Raw genomic sequence first — 14696 nt, 5'->3', positions numbered from 1 at the left:
CAAATAGTACAGAGAATCAGCAACAGAAGTTTAGGGGCTTAAGGCTCTGGTTTTCAGTTCCAATTTGTTTTAAGCCCATGAAAATATGCTTTCATTTTTGTGGGATTAGTCATACAGTTTAAAAGATATTTATCATAGTTAATGAGCATTTCTAGTTTTTTTTTTTTTAATAAGAGAAATTTCCAACTTATTTCACCCACCCTAATGGTGGGAGGCAAGACCTCTTTCTGTATGATTTAGAAAATCTCTAATATTAACCCTCTAAGCTATGACTCTTTGAATATAGCACTTAATCCCCACCAACAAAGCATGACTCTTTTGAATGAAGTTCAGGCTTCCCAGACTCTGGTTTTGGCAACAGTTTTTTTTTTTTTTAATTGGAGGCTAATTATTTTACAATATTATACTGGTTGGTTTTGCCATACATTGACATGAATCCACCCCGGGTGTACACGAGTTACCCCTCCTGAACCCCCCTCCCACCTACCTCCCTCCTCCCCTTATCCTCCCTCTGGGTCATCCCCACACACCAGCCCTGAGCATCCTGTAACATGCATCGACCCTGAACTGGTGATTCGTTTCACATATGATAATATACATGTTTCAATGCCATTCTCCCAAATCATCCCACCCTCACCCTCTCCCACAGAGACCCAAAGACTGTTCTATACATCTGTGTCTCTTTTGCTGTCTCGTATACAGGGTTATCATTTGCATCTTTCTAATTTCCATATATATGCGTTAGTATACTGTATTGGTGTTTTTCTTTCTGGCTTACTTCACTCTGTATAATAGGCTCCAGTTTCATCCACCTCATTGGAACTGAATCAAATGCATTGTTTTTAATGACTGAGTAATACTCCATTGTGTATATGTACCAAAGCTTTCTTATCCATTCGTCTGTAGATGGACATCTAGGTTGCTTCCATGTCCTGGCGATTATAAACAGTGCTGCAATGAACATTGGAGTACATGTATCTCTTTCAATTCTGGTTTCCTCGGTGTGTATGCCCAGGAGTGCGATTGCTGGATCATATGGCAGTTCTATTTCCAGTTTTTTGAGGAATCTCCACACTGTTCTCCATAGTGGCTGTACTAGTTTGCATTCCCACCAACAGTGTAAAAGGGTCCCCTTCTCTCCACACCCTCTCCAGCATTTATTGCATGTAGACTTTTGGATAGCAGCCATTCTGACTGGTGTGAAATGGTATCTCATTGTGGTTTTGATTTGCATTTCTCTGATTATGAGGGATGTTGAGCATTTTTTCATGTGTTTGTTAGCTATCTGTATGTCTTCTTTGGTGAAATGTCTGTTTAGTTCTTTGGCCCATTTTTTGATTGGGTCATTAATTTTTCTGGAATTGAGCTGCAGGAGCTGCTTGTATAATTTGGAGATTAATCCTTTATCAGTTGCTTCATTTGCTATTATTTTCTCCCATTCTGAAGGCTGTCTTTTCACCTTGCTTATAGTTTCCTTTGCTGTGCAGAAGCTTTTGATTTTAATTAGGTCCCATTTGTTTATTTTTGCTTTTATTTCCAACATTCTGGGAGGTGGGTCTTGGAGGATCCTGCTGTGATTTATGTCAGAGAGTGTTTTGCCTATGTTCTCCTCTAGGAGTTTTATAGTTTCTGGTCTTACATTTAGCTCTCTAATCCATTTTGAGTTTATTTTGGTGTTAGGAAGTGTTCTAGTTTCATTCTTTTACAAGTAGCTGACCAGTTTTCCCAGCACCACTTGTTAAAGAGACTGTCTTTTCTCCATTTTATATTCTTGCCTCCTTTGTCAAAGATAAGGTGTCCATAGGTGCGTGGATTTATCTCTTGGCTTTCTATTTTGTTCCATTGGTCTATATTTCTGTCTTTATGCCAGTACCATACTGTCTTGATGAATATGGCTTTGTAATAGACCCTGAAGTCCGGCAGGTTAATTCCCCCAGTTCCATTCTTCTTCCTCAAGATTGCTTTGGCTATTCGAGGTTTTTTGTATTTCCATACACATTGTGAGATTATTTGTTCTAGTTCTGTGAAAAATATCGTTGGTAGCTTGATAGGGATTGCATTGAATGTATAAATTACTTTGGGTAGTATACTCATTTTTACAATATTTATTCTTCCAATCCACGTACACGGTATATTTCTCCATCTATTAGTGTCCTCTTTGATTACTTTCACTAGTGTTTTATAGTTTTCTTTGTACAAGTCTTTTGTTTCCTTAGGTAGACATATTCCTAAGTATTTAATTCTTTTCGTTGCAACAGTGAATGGAAGAGTTTCCTTAATTTCTCTATTTTCTCATTATTAGTATATAAGAATGCAAGGGATTTTTGTGTGTTGATTTTATATCCTGCCACTTTACTGTATTCATTGATTAGCTCTAGTAGCTTTCTGGTAGAGTCTTTAGGGTTTTCTGTGTAGAGGATCATGTCATCAGCGAACAGTGAAAGTTTTACTTCTTCTTTTCCAATTTGTATTCCTTTTATGTCTTTTTCTGCTCTGATTGCTGTAGCCAAAACTTCCAGAACTATGTTGAATAGTAGTGGTGAGAGTGGGCACCCTTGTCTTGTTCCTGACTTTAGGGGAAATGCTTTCAGTTTTTCACCATTGAGGATAATGTTTGCTATGAGTTTGTCATATATAGCTTTTACTATGTTGAGGTATGTCCCTTCTAGTCCCACTTTCTGGAGGGTTTTTATCATAAATGGATGTTGAAATTTGTCAAAAGCTTTCTCTGCATCTATTGAGATAATCATATGATTTTTATTTTTCAGTTTGTTAATGTGGTGTATTACATTGATTGATTTGCGGATATTGAAGAATCCTTGCATTCCTGGGATAAAGCCCACTTGGTCATGATGTATGATCTTCTTAATGTGTTGTTGGATTCTGATTGCTAGGATTTTGTTAAGGATTTTTGCGTCTATGTTCATCAGTGATATTGGCCTGTAGTTTTCTTTTTTTGTGGGGTCTTTACCAGGTTTTGGGATTAGGGTGATGGTGGCCTCATAGAATGAGTTTGGAAGTATCCCTTCCTCAGCAATTTTCTGGAAGAGTTTGAGTAGAATAGGTGTTAGCTCTTCTCTAAATTTTTGGTAGAATTCAGCTGGACTTTGTTTGCTGGAAGATTTCTGATTACAGCCTCTAGTTCTGTGCTTGTGATGGGTCTATTCAGATTTTCTATTTCTTCCTGGTTCAGTTTTGGAAAGTTGTACTTTTCTAGGAATTTGTCCATTTCTTCCAGGTTATTCATTTTATTGCCATATAATTGCTGATAGTATTCTCTAATAATCCTTTGTATTTCTGTGTTGTCGGTTGTGATCTCTCCATTTTCATTTCTAATTTTATTGATTTGGTTCTTCTCCCTTTGTTTCTTGATGAGTGTGGCTAGTGGTTTGTCAATTTTATTTACCTTCTCAAAGAACCAGCTTTGTTGATTTTTGCTATGGTCTCTTTTGTTTCTTTTTCATTTATCTCTGCCCTAATTTTTACGATTTCTTTCCTTCTACTGACCCTGGGGTTCTTCATTTCTTCCTTTTCTAGTTGCTTTAGATGTAGAATTAGGTTATTTAGTTGACTTTTTTCTTGTTTTTATTGCGGTGTGCCTGTATTGCTACGAAATTCCCCCTTAGCACTGCTTTTACAGTGTCCCAGAGGTTTTGGGTTGTTGTGTTTTCATTTTCATTCATTTCTATGCATATTTTCATTTCTCTTTTGATTTCTTCTATGATTTGTTCATTATTTAGCAGCGTGTTTTTCAGTCTCCATATGTTGGCATTTTTAATAGTTTTTCTCCCGTAATTGAGATCTAATCTTACTGCACTGTGGTCAGAAAAGATGCTTGGAATGATTTCAATTTTTTTGAATTTACCAAGGCTAGATTTATGGCCCAGGATGTGATCTATCCTGGAAAAGGTTCTGTGTGCGCTTGAGAAAAAGGTGAAATTCATTGTTTTGGGGTGAAATGTCCTATAGAGATCTATTAGGTCTAACTGGTCTATTGCATCATTTAAAGTTTGTGTTTCCTTGTTAATTTTCTGTTTAGTTGATCTATCCATAGATGTAAGTGGGGTATTAAAATCTCCCACTATTATTGCATTGTTGTTAATTTCCCCTTTCATACTTGTTAGTAATTGTCTTACATATTGCGGTGCTCCTATGTTGGGTGCATAAATATTTCCAACTTATTTCACCCACCCTAATGGTGGGAGGCAAGACCTCTTTCTGTATGATTTAGAAAATCTCTAATATTAACCCTCTAAGCTACGACTCTTTGAATATAGCACTTAATCACCACCAACAAAGCATGACTCTTTTGAATGAAGTTCAGGCTTCCCAGACTCTGGTTTTGGCCACAGTTTTAAATTTTTTTTTTTTTAGAAAGTCAAAGATGAAATGTAACCTTTTAATCTGAGCAATATATATCTTTCTGATTCCCTAGACTAATGAACTTTAGACATGACTTAGTTTTAATAAGTACATGGCTGTGGAATAAGGAATTCAGGAAATTACTGGGAAGAAAAGGTGTGTTAGGTTCACAATATGCTGGCTAATAAGGTTATTAGCCAGCACCTTCTGGCTTTAAAAAGCATCTTTTTTAAAAAATATGTTTCTCTTTCAACATTTTATTACAAAAATTTCAAACAGAAAGTTAAAAGAATGATAAAATGCACACAAATCCACCAGGGCTTCCCTCGTGGCTCAGCAGTAAAAATCTGCCTGCAGTGCAGTAAAAGTAGGTCTGTGGGTTCGAATCCTGGGTTGGGAAGATCCCCTGAAGAGGAAATAGCAACCCACTCCAGTATTCTTGCCTGGGAAGTTCCATGGACGGAGAAGCCTGGCAGGCTACAATCCATGTGGTCACAAGAGTAGGACATGACTGAGCGACAAAACCACCATCACCACAAATCCACCACCTCGATTCAATAATTGTTCACATTTTTCTACATTTTAAATGCTATGTATGCCTAAGGAGATTATATTCATGTACACATACATATATGTGCAATCATTTGAAAGTAAGTTGTAGTCATTTTGACATTTCATCCTTAAAATGTCAATATACCTCTTCTGAGAGTGAAGACATTTTCCTACATAACCTAAGAACACTGAACAATAATTCCCAGATATCATCTAATTTCCAGTTCATCTGTAAATGTCCAAGTGTGTATTATAGCTTTATCTCCACCTTTAACAGTTCTAAGTAGAGAGAACACGCTTGGTTGACATTGGATGTTTTTAGTATAGCAAAGCTTTGGAAGAAAGGAATGACTACATCATTATTTGACTACAGAAAAAACCCTTGGAAAAAAGGATATAATCTAAATATTTTACATTTTTCAATATTATGAGAATATTAAAGCTGCAAGAGTTACTTTATCAACTTCAGTTTTTCAAATCTAATGCAGAGCTCCCAAGCTCAACAAATCTGTATATGCCATAATCTTTCCTACTTAGAATTTTAGTTCATCCCAACTGTATGTAAACTTTTTAATCTTTGCAGAATTGGTGTTATTATACAAAATGAATAGCTATACTTTCCATTTAGGATTTAAAAACTACCTGTACTAGTCACTTTAGACAGAGGGCATGAGCACTGAATCGGCCTCTCTGTTTCCCAGCCATGAGTCATAATAGTCACCTAGTTAGCCAGCTCTGGCACCCCACTCCAGCGCTCTTGCCTGGGAAATCCCATGGATGGAGGAGCCTGTTAGGCTGCAGTCCATGGGGTTGCTAAGAGTCAGACACGACTGAGCGACTTCACTTTCACTTTTCACTTGCATACATTGGAGAAGGAAATGGCCACCCACTCCAGTGTTCTTGCCTGGAGAATCCCAGGGACGGGCAAGCCTGGTGGGCTGCCATCTATGGGGTCGCACAGAGTTGGACACGACTGAAGCGACTTAGCAGCAGCAGCAGCAAGGTAGACACAAGAGGTACAAGTGAGTTGTCTAGAAAGCTGATGCATACCCTAGCTGGAATAAAGCAGACAACACGAACCTACAAAAACAGCATCTTAGCCTGATTCACATGAAGTCATTCAGAGTTACATTTTGGCTCCAGCTAACATTTTGCCATTACTATAAAGCTAAAGGCTTCATTTTTCAATTTGTAAATTCCTTGGCATATGCCTCCTGGTGGTTCAGATGAAAGCCTTTAGCTGGGTAAGATTTCAAAAGTAATGATCATAATACATAGTACAATGATATATAATACATTAGCTATTTGAAATAAGATTAACGTTACATCTCTGTAAGGAATTTTTATTTTTAGAAAACTAATTTTCTCCTATGGAATTTTTTAGAATCATATATTTTTCCAGGTTTAAGTGTGCATATTTTTGATGAAGTTAAGGGTAAAATGGCTGCCCTGCATCTCTATACTTTCAGGTACTACACAGCATGAATGTCTTCCTTCCAGGCCTGATTCTTCTCTCTAAATATTCTCTCTCTTCTGCTATGCTATACTCCCTATAACACCTCTGCTAATGCCCTTATTCTCCAGCAGGCCTGGCCTACACATCTGATGGAGCTGTTCAATCCAGCTGTACATCTCAGCTGGGAGCAGTTTCTCTGTTCAGTTTTCATGACCAGAGCATGCAGGGCAGAAAGCCTTGTACCAGACAGTGCTGAGCACATGTTGTCGAAGTTACTGAAAGGAGACTATCTAGGGAATTTGAGGCAGTCAATTTGCTGCAAGTACTCTAAGGGGCCAGTTGCCCTGGAGAAATTAACGAACATTTCTCACTTCGAGTGCCCTCAACTGCAGACCCACACCTCCCAACTTAGAAAGAATAACTGCCTGCTGTGCACCTCTTTTTCCCTTCACCAAGCTTCCATTTCCTTTCAGCATTTTCTTATTTAAATAACCTCATTTGTTAGATACAGTCATCCTTTCACTCGAAGTTTCAAATATATTAGGAGGTGTAAAAAGTGTGATAATGTTATGCACAAGTGGCATAGAGAGCTTTAGTGTGCACAGCACTCAAAGTGACCTTCTGCTTTTAAGCCTTGTCCCATCCCCGCCCCAGGGAAGAAGCAACAGGTAATTCTTTCCACACTGATACCCAATGATTGTATCAGTGGTGGGCACATAACTAAATGCAACATGCATACAGGCACAAAGGACTGCCTGATAGGACTGCTGGAAACTAGTGAACCAGTCAAACTGTCACTCTGTTATTCAGACAGTGGAATACAGAGAAGAGCTTGAATTTACATGTATTCAGAAAAAGAGGTATCTGGACAACCTGCTCCAGTGTTGGGACAAAGATCATGAAATAAGCATCCCCAGGAGCTGCCTTGTCTCCGACAGGCTCCCAGTTCCAGTGCCAGCACCAGTCTCAAGCAGAAGTAGTTGACTAGATAGGTGGTTGCTCATGGATCATCAGTGGGAAATAAAAAGAGGGAGGCTTAGAGGCCAGGGACTCAGTCCTCAGGTAACTAAGAGTGTAATTTTTCAAAATTAAATCTAAAGTATCTCCATTCATTCAAACAACATCAATTTTGCAAAGATGAAAGATTTTACACTCAGTTGGAGCAAACTAAAGAAGTGAGTAGGAAAGATTCTTTCTTTTTCAAATTGGAGGGTAATTGCTTTACCATGTTGTGTTAGTTTCTGCTGTACAACATCATGAATCTGCTCTATGTGTGAATTTACCTCCTTCCGCATGAGGCTCCCTCCCACTGCCCCCATCCCGCCTTTCTTGGTCATCACAGAACTCCAAGCTGAGCTCCCTGTGCTATACAGCAGCTTCCCATTACCCATCTGTTTTATATATGGTAGTGTAAATATGTCAGTGCAACTCTCTGAACTCGTCCCACCTTCTCCTTCCCCTCACCCCATGCCCACGAGTCTGTTTTCTATGTCTTCATCTCTATTTCTGCCCTGAAAATGGGTTCATCGGTACCATTTTTCTAGATTCCGTATATATGCGTTAACATAAAATATTTGTTCTTCTCTTTCTGACTTACTTCACTCTGTATGATGGACTCTAGGTTCATCCACCTCACTACAAATGACCCGGAAAGATTCTTGCATATAAAAACTTCTTGGGTATGGGAGATTTACATTAGGTCTGAAATGAAAGTGAATGAAAGTGAAAGTGAAAGTCGCTCAGTCGTGTCCGACTCTTTGCGACCCCATAGACTATACAGTCCATGGAATTCTCCTGGCCAGAATACTGGAGTGAGTAGCCTTTCCCTTCTCCAGGGGATCTTCCCAATCCAGGGATCGAACCCAGGTCTCCCGCCTTGCGGGCAGATTCTTTACCAGCTGAGCCACAAGGAAATAGTAAGGTTTATCAAGTTATTCTTTTGCAGGTCCATTATTCCCAGAATAATTGCAAAATATGCCATAGAAGATCTATCTGGCTAAGGTTATTTCCTTTTAAAAAGAACACTTGTCTCCTTAAATTCACATAACTATTCTTTGAAATCAAAGAGCTTCTCCCACTCAGATATAAAACACTTTAATCAGATGGGGTCCAAAACCACATAAAGTATTATATAAAGTGGAAGTGGGGATTCTGTTTTGAACAGGAGGGTAGACTAGAGAGTCTAGAACAAACAGACACTCCCCCACCCACAAGACATCTAATGCTGGACAAAAATTAATGAAATCCTCAAGGTATAAAAGGATTTCCCAGGTGGCAGTAGTGGTAAAAAACCTGCCTGCCACTGCAGGAGACATATATACATACATGGGCTTCCCTGGTGGCTCAACTAGTAATAAACACACTTGCCAATGCAGGAGACACAAGAGACACAAGTTCGATCCCTGGATCGAAGATCCCCTGGAGAAGGAAATGGCAATCCACTCCAGTATTCTTGCCCAGAAAATTCCATGGACATAGGAGCCTAGTGGACTTCAGTCCATGAGGTCACAAAGAGTCAGACACAACTGAGTGCACATGTGTGCGTGCACACACACACACACATACACACACACATACACACACACACACACATACACATGCCAACCCTCACATTGTAAAAGCTCAATGAATACCAACCTGGACAAGTGAAAAAGAAAGCACATCTAGACATATATTAGTCAAACTTCTAAAAACAAAAGATAAAGAGAACAATCTTAAAAGCAGGCAAACAAACAAAAAGATATATTACTTTAAGAGAAATAACAATTTAAATGATGGCTAACTTCTCAACAACACCCATGCATACCAGAAGACAGCAAAATGACAACTTACAAAGATGCAAAATACTGCCAACTTAGAATTCAATAGTCAGAAAAAATATCTATCAAAATTGAAGACAAAATATAGACCTTCCCAAACAACACCTTGTCACAATTGATCTACAGTACAATAAAGTTCTTTAGGATGAAGGAAAATCATCCCAGATGGAAACAGAAAAAGAAAGAAGTAATAAACAAACACTACAAAGGGGAAACTTAAAAGACTAGGTACTGCCTAAGGCATCAATATAACAATATTTTAGATGTTTATGAAATACACAGAAATAAAATATATGACAAAATAGCAAAAACAGTAGGAGAGAGATTTTTAATCATTACAGATTAAAGAAGTACAAACTAAAACCATAAGAAATCATTACACAACCATCAGAATGGCTAAAATTACAAAACTTATGATATCAATGTTGACTAGGAATTGGTATATGAAGCACCAGAAGAGCAATGTAAATTAGTCCAACCATTATTTGGCAGTGTGTTATCTATTTTACTCAGGTATTTACTCAGGGGGAAATGTGTGAAAATTCATTAAACTTATAGTGAAGATGTGTATTTTACAGCACATAAATCATATTTCAATTATGAAATTTTAGATCACATATATGAAAAAAATGATTAGAAAGCAATAAAATTATAACAACTGAATAGAAAATTAGGCAATGAATAGGAAGGTAGAGAAAAACAAATGGCTTATAAACATGAAAATATGCTCAATTTCATTCATCAAGTTAAAATTAAAATAGCAAAAAGGTACTTCAGACAGTTATAGTTGGTTTCTTACACTTGTAACCAAGAGTCTTAGTATATTTGAAAAAGTATGGCAAGATATAATTATGTATAAGAATGCTCACTTCAGGGACTTCTCTGGTGGTCCAGTGATTGAGAGTCTGCCTTGTAATGCGGGATGCAGGTTCAGTCCCTGGCTGGGGAACTAAGATCCCTCATGCCATGGAGCAACTAAGACCCAACACAGCCAATAAATAAATCTTTTTTTTTTTTTTAAAAAAAAAAGAATGCTCACTTCAATGTTGCCCCCCAATATAAAAGAAACAACCTAAATGTTCACCAGTTTTGAACTGTTTACTTAAATAACTGTATTTTGATATAATGGAATACTACACAAACATTAAAATAATGAAGTATGTTTGAGCTTATATGGAAATATCACCAAGAAATATTAAGGAAAGGGTAATTTTATAACAGCAAGCAGAATAGGATCCCAATTATATAAAATTTTAGAAGTGTGTGGTATAATAATAACAGGTTATTTTGAAGAATAGAAAATAAAGATTAAGAGTGGAAGGAGACAACACTTTTTATTTTATATTTCTCTGTACTGTTTAAATTTTTTTGTATGTGTTTGTTTTATTTACATTTTAAAATTAAGCAAGGAAGAGAACATATATGAATAGTAGCCCAAATACTAGCCCCAAAACTCAAATTGCCAGAAAGCTAAGTGATGAAACTAATGGTACAAATCACTGTACATTAAGATTTCCTAAGGAAATAAAGAGTCAAAGTAAAGAGCTCTTGCTGCTTAAAATGAGTAATTTTTCACATAAATGGCTATAATGCCAGCAAGAATTTGGTGTGGGGGATATATTGAGAATACACAGAGAATAACCATAAAGAGAGATGCTTGGATCTGAAATGTTTTCAAATCCCTTCCAAAGGCAAAGCATGTTGGTAAGAATTTTAAAAACACAAATGCTAACAATGAATAAAAATAATATATTACCTAGTCACATAAACTACAAGGATTATTCATGTTTTCCAAATTTTGCTGAAAGTAGTAATTATGTAATAGATAAAATAATCCTAAAATAACTTAAATCATAAGAATTCTATTTTCACTTTCTATTTTTCATATTTGATCTCATATCAATTTCAACACTATGATTCATAGTGATGAAAAATTCACAGTCATCATAATTTACACATTTTTTTTATGAATTTAGGGACAAAAAGGTGAAATAGGACAATTAAATTTTATAGACCAACTGGTGATGCATATCTCAGCACATGTTTATAACATTTATTAACATACCAACTGTGAATAAAGAGAAAGTGTTAACTGCATGCCAAATACATAATGACAAATTTTACAAGTACAATATCTACACTATAATATTAAATATCTTCCAAATTATTTCTCAGTTCAGACATTTTGAATGGACATGTTATTTAAAATTTCCTATCAAAAATCCTGACAAAACTGAATTTAATGCCATACATCTGAAGTATATTTTGAAAAACAGACATCAGCATCTTTCCACAATAAATATTGATTGATAAACTTTGTATAAAAATAATTCATTCAATATAAAAACCCATGGAAACCATTTCTTGATGTTCATACAAATGTATGCAACAATATTTCAGTTTTAATTCAGTCTTTTGTGTTCTAAGCTGCTCACCCAACATCATAATGAGGTGTAGGAACACTTTTTTAACAATTGTTCAAGAAGGAGTAAAACTACTGACTTACCTAGTTTCCTTTTACAAACAGTTCTTCATACTTTTGCTGACTATGTTTAATTTTTTTCTCCAATGTGCTTCTTCTCATCATAATAGAGTGGACAATTTTAATCTTGTGTTTTAAAATTTGAGAATGTGTTTTCTCAATAGTAAATACTTTAGAAGAGTCTGTAACTATCAAGATGATCCTTGAAAGATGACAAGTAGAGCATGTATCTTTTAAAAACTACAGGAGATAATCTGGAGAGGTCTTTTTTTTCAGCCATGTCTACGTGACATATGGTTGCAATATGTCTCAATTCATTTAGCATGTTGCCAAAGCCCACATGAGCCCCGTGGGCACAAATCTTACTGCCTCATCTCTATACTGTGCAACCAAAGTAACTTTGGGTTTGGTATCAATTTGTGGAGGAAGTTTACCTTCCCACTCAACTTTTGAGAACTTAAAATGGATATTCCTAAGAGAATATGACCATATGTTTGATATTTGAAAAGAGGGAGTTGATTTTATTAGAAATGAATAAGAGGAGGTAGAAGAACGTCATGCTTACCGTCATAAAATATTATTCTCGGTCCAGGATCAACCACTGGTTTGGGAATTTCATCCAAGTCTTTTTACTACTTGATACTAAGTTTAAAAATAAAAGACTTCTGTTCCTATTCCTCTTGCCACCATGTAACCTCCAATAGGAGGTCTCTACTCATACTGATTGGGGCTTCCCAGGTGGTGATAGTGGTAAAGAACCCACCTGCCAATGCAGGAGACATAAGAGACACAGGGTTGGGAAGATGCCCTGGAGAAGGAAATGGCAACCCATTCCAGTATTCTTACCTGGATAATCGCATGGACAGAGGAACCTGGCAGGCTACAGTCCATGAGGTCACACAGAGTCCGACATGACTGAAGTGACTTAGCACTCACTCATATATTGGGCTTCCCAGGTGGCACTAGTGATAAAGAACCTGCCTGTCAATGCAGGAGACTCAGGTTTGACCCCTGGGTCAGAAAGATCCCCTAGAGAAAGAAATGGCAACCTGCTCCAGTATTCCATGGACAGAGGAGTTTGGTGGACTACAGTCCATGGGGTCGCAGAGAGTCAGACATGACAGCAACTGAGCACAAGCACGATTCATACTTGTAAGTATACCTCGTCTTTTTTCTCTTCTTTGTTTTTAGGGGTTTTAACCTAGGAGATCTATAATCTCATTAACCCTGACAAATGATTTATCTTCAAACAAAACTGCTTAATCTGTTAGCTTAAATTATTAATTTCTGAGTTTATTTTCTTGAAGTTCAGATTTAGAGACAGATTCACACTTGTGTTGAAATTTTAGGCCTTTAAATGAAATACTCAAAATTCGAGATCTATCCTATGTTTAAAAGTCCAAGCCTATACTTCAGCTTCTCTCTCCCTTAAAAATTCTTTTTACAGAATGTTTGCAAAGAAATAGAGAATATCTAATCAAAAAAACACAAAACATTAAAAATTTTCATCTGAATGGTAATTTTCATAAAGACACAATAATATACAGTAATATGTAGAGTGAAATGAACTTTTGAAAATGAAAATTAGAGCCTTGACAATAAATATGATCTAATCTAAAATCTGGGCTTCCCACATGGTGCTAAAGTGACTAAAGTGACATAGCACACACAGCACAATCTACATAAACATAACATGTTATATACAGCATATATAACATACTGGGCTTCAGTCATGTCTGACTTTTTGCAACCCCATGGACTGTAACCTGCAAGGCTCCTCTGTCCAGGGAGTTCTCCAGGCCAGTTCCTTCTCCAGGGAATCTACCTGACCTGGATCGAATCCTCATCTCTTGCAACTCCTGCATTGGCAGGCAGATTGTTTCCCACATGTAAATATGATCTAATCTAAATCTATACGTAACAATAGGCCAAACTGCACCCATTTGACCTCTCCATTAACGAGGCTCCCTTGGAATTTCAATTTCTAAAGTGTTTTTGTTTGGGGAACTGAAGCTGCATCAGAATGGAATCAGTGATCTCAGGTTAATGTGCTGTCGCCAAGTTCCTTTAATGCAGACCTGAATTCCAGTTGAGCTATTTCAAGTCTTGAAAGATGATGCTGTGAAAGTGCTGCACTCAATATGCCAGCAGATTTGGAAAACTCAGCAGTGGCCACAGGACTGGAAGAGGTCAGTCTTCATTCCAATCCCAAGGAAAGGTAATGCCAAAGAATGCTCAAACTACCGCACAATTGCACTCATCTCACACACTAGGAAAGTCATGCTCAAAATTCTCCAAGCCAGACTTCAGCAGTATGTAAACCGTGAACTCCCAGATGTTCAAGTAGGTTTTAGAAAAGGCAGAGGCACCAGAGATCAAATTGCCAACATCCGCTGGATCATGGAGAAAGCAAGAGAGTTTCAGAAAAACATCTATTTCTGCTTCATTGACTATGCCAAAGCCTTTGACTGTGTCGATCACAATAAACTGTGGAACATTCTGAAAGAGATGGGAATCCCAGACCACCTGACCTGCCTCTTGAGAAACCTGAATGCAGGTCAGGAAGCAACAGTTAGAACTGGACATGGAACAACAGACTGGTTCCAAATAGGAAAAGGAGTACGTCAAGGCTGTATATTGTCACCTTGCTTATTTAACTTATATGCAGAGTACATCATGAGGAACGCTGGGCTGGAAGAAGCACAAGCTGGAGTCAAGATTGCTGGGAGAAATATCAATAACCTCAGATATGCAGATGACACTACCCTTATGGCAGAAAGTGAAGAGGAACTCAAAAGCCTCTTGATGAAAGTGAAAGAGGAGAGTGAAAATGTTGGCTTGAAGCTCAACATTCAGAAAACAAAGATCATGGCTTCTGGTCCCATCACTTCATGGGAAATGGATGGAAAAACAGTGGAAACAGTGTCAGACTTTATTTTTGGGGGCTCCAAAATCACTGCAGATGCTGATTGCAGCCATGAAATTAAAAGACGCTTGCTCCTTGGAAGGAAAGTTATGACCAACC

The sequence above is a fragment of the Moschus berezovskii genome, chromosome 4 (genome assembly GCF_049115385.1).
Source record: "Moschus berezovskii isolate FMDL1 chromosome 4, NW_MosBer_1.0, whole genome shotgun sequence".
Lineage (NCBI taxonomy): Eukaryota > Metazoa > Chordata > Mammalia > Artiodactyla > Moschidae > Moschus > Moschus berezovskii.
This window is presented reverse-complemented; position numbering follows the sequence as displayed.